Source organism: Acipenser ruthenus, chromosome 8 (genome assembly GCF_902713425.1).
Source record: "Acipenser ruthenus chromosome 8, fAciRut3.2 maternal haplotype, whole genome shotgun sequence".
In the NCBI taxonomy this organism is placed as follows: domain Eukaryota; kingdom Metazoa; phylum Chordata; class Actinopteri; order Acipenseriformes; family Acipenseridae; genus Acipenser; species Acipenser ruthenus.
The window spans coordinates 37,383,518-37,391,198 of NC_081196.1; positions in this window are offsets into that span (position 1 = coordinate 37,383,518).

Consider the following 7,681-nt stretch of genomic DNA (forward strand, 5'->3'; position numbering starts at 1 on the left):
AGGGTGGTTCTCTTCTGCTAATGGCTGCTCTATTTGTTGATACCACACACTATGCCAAGTTGTGTAAGTACTCTCTAGGTAAGGAACATGCAAAGCTGGACACTTTAATTTATGGATCCATTCTAAGTGGACATACAGTATATATATATATATATATATATATATATATATATATATATATATATATAAAACACAGCTTGGAAAAATAACAACCTCTGATTGGTTTAACAACATCACATGACCGTGCGTATATATAGCGTATACCATGACTTACATACTAATGAGCTGCTTCACACTGAATAAATCACTATGCACCACTACATTCTTAATTCCATGACAAACTGTCATTTTATTTGTTATTAGAAACCACTGCCAAAAATGAGTAACATTCCACCTATTTCCTTTAATATATTTGGGGATGAAGCTCCACATAACTGGTACAACACCAACTTTCTGAGTGAAGACAGCAGTCCAACTGAAAAAAAAATTAAATAAAATAAGGGCACCAGCAAGAGTAGACACATAGATGAGGAACAGCTAAATTAAATAGAAGAAAACAAAGACTGAAAAAACACACACACAAAAAGAAAACTACAGCATCGGCTGGTTAATGTACTTAAAGGAAAAAATATGGGCATTAATTTTATGGAAAGTCCAAAAAATCACAGCAGCATTAAAGGAATATTATGCCAGTGCAAGAAGTTCAACTGGGGACTAGTGTTCAGTCTCCAGTTTTACAACACTGAGCTGGACTAAATACATATTTTAACAGTAGAAGTTTTAATATCTCTGCTGACAGCGAGTTTAAACCAGCAATAATGTATTCCTGTGAGTCAGGAAAACTCTTAGAAAAGCAGGTAAAGACAAGGCCAGACACCCCCCCCCCCCCCCTCCGAATTACTGGCCTGGATTTGAAGTGTCTGCAGGAAACTGAGGCACTATCCCCTGACACCACGGTTGGATTGGTGGTTAAAGTCTGGTTCGATTGTCAACTTAATCTGGCACGACTTGGACGCGAGGGTGTTCAACAACTAACAAAAACATCTTTTGAGATACAAAAGGATGAAAACAGACTTGAATATGTGTGCCTCGCATATAACGAGAACACAAACTCACCTCAAAATAGCTGCTCCTGCCTTCCTCAGTGTCATTTGAAACTCCGCCCATCATCAGCTTGTGATTAGTCCTCTAGTTTCTAGTGAGATGTCACTTTAAATGCAGAAATTCACAATAAACGGACATGTGCAATTTATTTTTAATAAGTGAACAATACATTACATTTATTATTATTTATTTCTTAGCAGACGCCCTTATCCAGGGTGACTTACAATTGTTACATAAGTTTACATACAATTACGTTTACATACAATTACCCATTTATACAGTTGGGTTTTTACTGGAGCAATCTAGGTAAAGTACCTTGCTCAAGGGTACAGCAGCAGTGTGCCCCACCTGGGATTGAACCCACGACCCTCCGGTCAAGACTCCAGAGCCCTAACCACTACTCCACACTGCTGCCCTCATTTGGGATTATATTACACAGCGGATGTATACATAATACAAGCTTCTGGTTTTGTCAATTTAAAATGTGTTTTAATTATTTTAATTATTTTTCTTCCCATAAATGACAGGTAGCCATGTTATAAGCGGTATAAACCACTTCGGGCCGTGTGGTTCCGATGATATATACCACTTCTGGGGTGGTTAAAGGCCCTCGGCTGACGCATGTGTAATTACCAAGTTCAAGCTTAGGAAGAACACACAAGTGGTACCGTCCTGCCTGCAATTATGATTCATCTGCCAGGTTTCTCTGCAGTGGATATTCAATTTAAAAGAATATATGTTGCAGAGAATTGAAACCTGGTAATTTAGGAACCAGGACACGAGTGACAGTCTTTAAAATGATTTTCTAAAAACCTTCAATGTTCCTCCCCAAAGCTTTCAGAAGCAGTTTATACAAGTGACTGGAGGGAACAGCTCAAACAGAATAAAGATAGATGCCTTAATACCTTTGAAATACCTTTTTTTTTTTACTTGTGAATTTTAGTTCTTGTGATAGGCAGTGTTTTTTTCAGTTGACGAAAACTAAAATGAAAATGGCCAAAAACGAAAAAATATAAATTTTCCTTAACGAAATAGTAATCGAAACTGGAAAATGTTTAAAAACTAAAATGACACTGAAACCAAAAAATAAACATGAAAAATGAATATTCTGAGTATGTATTATATTTTCACAAAAATGCTACATAAATAGCACAGCCAAGCTGCAATAACTTCTTGCTCTGTGACACTGTTATTATGAGTATTGATCGAACATGTGACTAACCTCACAGCTCTGGGTCCCTCCCCCATAGTGATAACGGGTTGTGGTATGATTTCACGCTCAAGTAGCTGCTTATGTGCAGTTAAAATGGCTGCAAAATCAACAAGTGTCAAATGAAGAGAATGATTGATCTGGGAGCATTTTGAGTATTCAGTTAAAAGCAACAAAAGCATGTGCAAAATAATTAAAGAAGACGGTACACTATGTGTCCGAGTTAAGGCAAGAATTTTATAGAGTCTCTCAGGCATATGTGGAGCACATTTTTTCTGTTTGTGGGGATTTGACTGCAAGAAAGAGAAACAGAACAGGATCTACCCTTGTATTACAACTGAACCACACTTCTGAACTCTCTGTAGACAGTTCACTTCCAATAACCGTGGCATTGCTGCCCAAAGCACATGGATGAATGTGTTTGCACTGTCAAAAAACAGAACTGAAATTTTAAGTGATTTAATACATTTTGGTTTTTTTTTGTATGCAGCAACTCTCAACGTACACCTAAAAAAGTCTCTTAAAATGAAAAGATACCATAACTGAAACAAAATTCTAAAACTGAAATATATCTTTCTGAATTTAGTTAACTGAAACTAAAACTAAAACTAAATAATAATTTAAAATTAAAAAACTGAATGGAAACAAAATAACAATCTTGCCAACTAAATAAAAACTAAAACTGAATTGAAACGCTGAATTGAAAAAACACTGCTGATGGGTTGACAGCGCTGAAGTTTCTATTTCTCTATAGAGCAGAGATAGCAGGCAGTTGCTGTGTAAGCTTCCTCATCTTGCCTCAGCCCTGAGGAACCAAGAACCCTCCTGGGTGGTGAGAGGATAGTTGGCTCTCTAAGCCCATTCAATCTATGCTCTATCTGTAGTGTAATGAACTCCTATGTACTATGCTTTTGGAGTGTCCTCTTCCCCACACACAGAGGACAGAGTAGTAGAGTTGGAGCAGCTGTACGAGCAGGAGGGTACGAGTAGAGCAGAAGTGTGAGGGTTTGGTGGAGGCAACTGTATTCGGAAGCCAGTAAAGAAACCAGGAAAGGGTTACATTTAAATGGTTTGTTTTCCTGCAACTAACCTGCCTAGTGTTATGTATGACCAACGGATCCTGGATTTCAGTGACTTCTGAGTGTCTATCTGCTTCTGATAGGCCTATATGCAACTTCATCTAGTTAATTACACATTTATAGATGCTACATAATTGAAATGATATATATTACTTTCAATTACCAAGCAAGTATGGTTCCAACTGGCAACCAAGATAAATTAGGATCACCAGAACCACCCATTCCTATCTCCAGCTATATTAATACGCAACCAGTGCCAACGTTTGACATTTATTTCCAGTAAACAGCCTAACAGTTTCACAAAAATCATACCTCTGACCCCAACTGGCCACTAAATGACTGGTCAAAAAAGTACCCTTTGGTTGGTTAACTGATTTACTTTCCCTTCATGAGCAACTGTTTCAAGAAAAAGATGCACTAATTTCTCAGAAAGGGACAGTGGTTTTCTTGTACTAAATGTCAAGTTGGTTTCAGTTGCCTGTCAGAAGCTAGAAGCATTTTACTCAGTAGAATGCTACTGTGAAATCAAGTAATACTTAGTTAAATATTAAGATAAACAGGGGTTTGTTTGTTCTGACCTAACACAGAATGCTTTTATATTTATTTATTCTGGTGACTGTTTTGCAGAAAATAGAGTTTTAATGATACACTGTTTTCTTTTGTTGTTGTCATGGAAAAAGTGCATCATGTAACTTTCCCCAAACTGAAAGTTTTGTTTCTGGGGGTGCAACATTAAAGAATGCCAGAAAAATACTAGACCATACTGGGTAAACTGGTTAGACCTACTTTTTTGCCATCATTACTACCAAGGTGTTTAACTACTTCTAATTTTCAAGGCAATTAATGGGCTACCAAACAAGCTGTTAAGATTATAACAAAATACTTATCTTATCCAATTATCTTATCCCCATTTTAGCATGTCCAATTATGTTCCCTCACTACAGCAAGGCCCCACAACAGCTCAAGACAATTAAATGTGTTTGGTAACCTTTAAACATTATAGCGCCAAGTCTAGACTGCCCACCCTTATTCACAATAGCAGTTTTACTGGCCAAAGGTTAATGAGCGTCCACATTCCCCAAAGAGCCCCTCCCCGCAAGTCATTTTTTCAATATCTTAAAATAATATGTTACTTACAAGTCAAACAACAAAATGTTCTTATAGTTTAGTGTTTATTTGTAATAAAATAACATTTTAAAAAGTATTTTGCCTATAAGCCCCATATTGCAGTGCTCCCATTTCATGGCTGAAAACAATAGGTTCTAGAGGGTTTAAAACAACAGGTTCTAGGGGGTTTAGAACAACAGGTTCTATAGGGTTTAGAACAAAAGGTTCTAGAGGGTTTAGAACAACAGGTTCTAGAGGGTTTAGAACAACAGGTTCTAGGGGGTTTAGAACAACAGGTTCTATAGGGTTGAGAACAAAAGGTTCTAGAGGGTTTAGAACAACAGGTTCTAGAGGGTTTAGAACAACAGGTTCTAGAGGGTTTATACTCAGAGGAAAGAACGTTTGGGGAACTAAGTAACCGCCACGTTATATATTTTGTCATGATAGCATACTGTAAGTACAAATGTATTTCATGACACAGCATTACAAAAATAATGTTCTACTCAATTCTCTCTGTTATTCCCCCACTTCCACATTGCAGCTCACAGACTAGCAGTGTGTTTAATTTGAACCAAGTCATGAAATACCTTATATATTTAAAATTCATAAAAATCTTGAAAGCTTTTGGGGAGGAAATCGGTTTAAATAATCTACTTATCTGAACTAGAGCAAGGAGTGAATCACCTCTCTTGTCTTCAGCCGGGTAGTTTTCCTGCAACTTGTGTTAAGATTTACTAAAACATTTTTAGTCCAGTAACCATTGTTGAAATGTTACAGGGCTGTGTTATGTCAAATAAGTTATAATTAAATAAATATTAATTTCAAAGGGACATGTTTATGTTATACTACATAAATACACGACATACAGCGCTTTTATAACAAAACAGTGAGTTTAGCTAGCGAATCCAACACTGCACCTAGCTATGTAAAATGTAACTACAATAAAGTATAAAGTACACTGCTTTATTGCGATTGAGAGTGAAAATAAATATCAATTTAAAGCTGATTGCATGTGTTGTGTACATTACTTGTTTTAATCCTGTATTTTTACTTGACTCATAGGTGGGGGGTTATGTTTTCACCCGCCCAAGTCTCCTAAAGCATGTAAAGATTTCCTTTCACGTGTTTGGTCAATATGAGGTCATTAATATCTCTGATAAAGGACCATGAATGTTCAAACTATGTTTAATAACTGTTCCAAAACAATCCTCCTGAAAATACGTAAATACAGTATTCATGTATTTTACCTTTTTTCTGCTTTATGAAAGAAAAACTGTTCCAGTAGACGCCCTCTGAATGCTGTCTGTCAATGTAGACTAAGTTTGCTGTCTTATACGTTCAATCTATCTATTTAAATTTAGTATAGCAATTTATTTATTTTTTTAATTGAGAATAGTGCTTGCTGTCGGCGGCAATACAGTGACCACAATAGCAATTCGTCTTGAATGACAAGTTGAAGAAATCAAAACAACTGGATGCAGTCTGATTACTTTCAGCAACATTATTTCAGCATATCTCAGTAAAAACACATGACGGTGCTCTGTTCTCTAAAGCCCCTTTCGCACTGATACTCCTACCCTCAGGATGTGGGTCAACATGCTTTGACCCAGGTCGAGCGAGACAAAATGCATGATGGGCATTCGTAAGCGGACAAAGTAACAAACAGTCAAGCCTGCGTGAAGGTTTCACTTCTGCAAGAAACATTTCTGTTTAGCCTTATTGTTGATTGAGACTCACCAGGAGCCAAATTGCAGCAGGGATGAAGAAACATTTGGACAGACGATTCAATCCAGAGAAGCTTGGATGGAGGCGTCTGTAAAAAGCTGCTTCCGGGGCACTGTGTACGTGCATTGTGTACTTGCTTCTGTCACCCTCGTCAACCCTGCTACTTCAAAAAGCAGTGTGAAATTGCGTCGCCGACCCCATGACACCGGGTCGCGACCCAGGTAGAGCATGCCAGTATGAAAGGGGCTTAACAAAGCCAGGAAGGAGGCTTTGAATAAACTTTAAACACACTGGTCCACATGCATAAAACTTACCATCTCCTTTATTGTGCTACTAATAACGTTTAACATGGCAGTATTTCATCAGGTGATGCATAAATGCCAATTACTCTCAAAAAACATCACTTGAGAAGTTAGAATATCGTTCCCATAGAGATCAATTTTCTCATTAACATATTATTTGTCTGATTCATAAATTTGTATTGTGCCGTTAATTGACCCTTACCGGCATCATAATTAACACATGCTTCAGAATGAGATGAGCCATAACGGTATTATTTCCTAGCATAATTTCTGCATTTAGGAATGTGTATTTAAGCCAACAGCAACAATAAAAAAATGAGTAGGTTTAATTATCTAATAATTAGGTAATTTAAGAATTTTGTTATTTGTAATGCATACATTAAATTGCATTGTTAACTTATCTGAACAGGATAGGCCACATACTGGTTGGAAAACATAAAAATCAGGTTTGTAGCCTGTGAATAGGCTAAAGTGGAGAAAGTGGCAGGCTTCGGTGTGCTTGTGTGGTCTGTAATCAACATATATTGGAAGATGATCCTCTCAGAAAGAACCAGCAGATTTGAGCTGCAACTTGACCCTCTGGATTACTCTGCTGATGTGAGCAGGCTTCAACGTAACAGGAGCACAATTACTTACCTTTGGGGAGAACGAGAACATCGACTGAAGAGTTGAACTGTTAGAAACAAGGCTGGTCCCGTATAATGAAAGTTACAAACTCACTGCATGATTTGGATTCTGATGTTAATGAGTTTTTGCAGGTACATTTAAAAAAAAACAAAAACAAAAAAAAAACACTATTTTTCTTTCCTATATTGATCACTGTCCATGCACAGAAAGCTAGTACTGCACTTTACATATTTTCCATAGGATTCCATCAACTGATAAAGGCGTCTCAAGTCATTTCAAAGTAAATTATTGTTTTATAAGTCCCCCAACACGTACGTGTGTTTACTATTTACAGCTATGGCCAAAAGTGTTGCATCACCCTATAGAATTAACTAATTTTGCTTCATAAAGTCGAATGAAACCTGTAGTTTTCCAATGATCCTTAACGAAAAACTGAAAACAATTGAAAAATGTGACATTTCGAAATCTATCATGAAATACTATGGCTTCCAGTAGACTTTTGGTATATTGTTTTGTAGTTTCTTTGA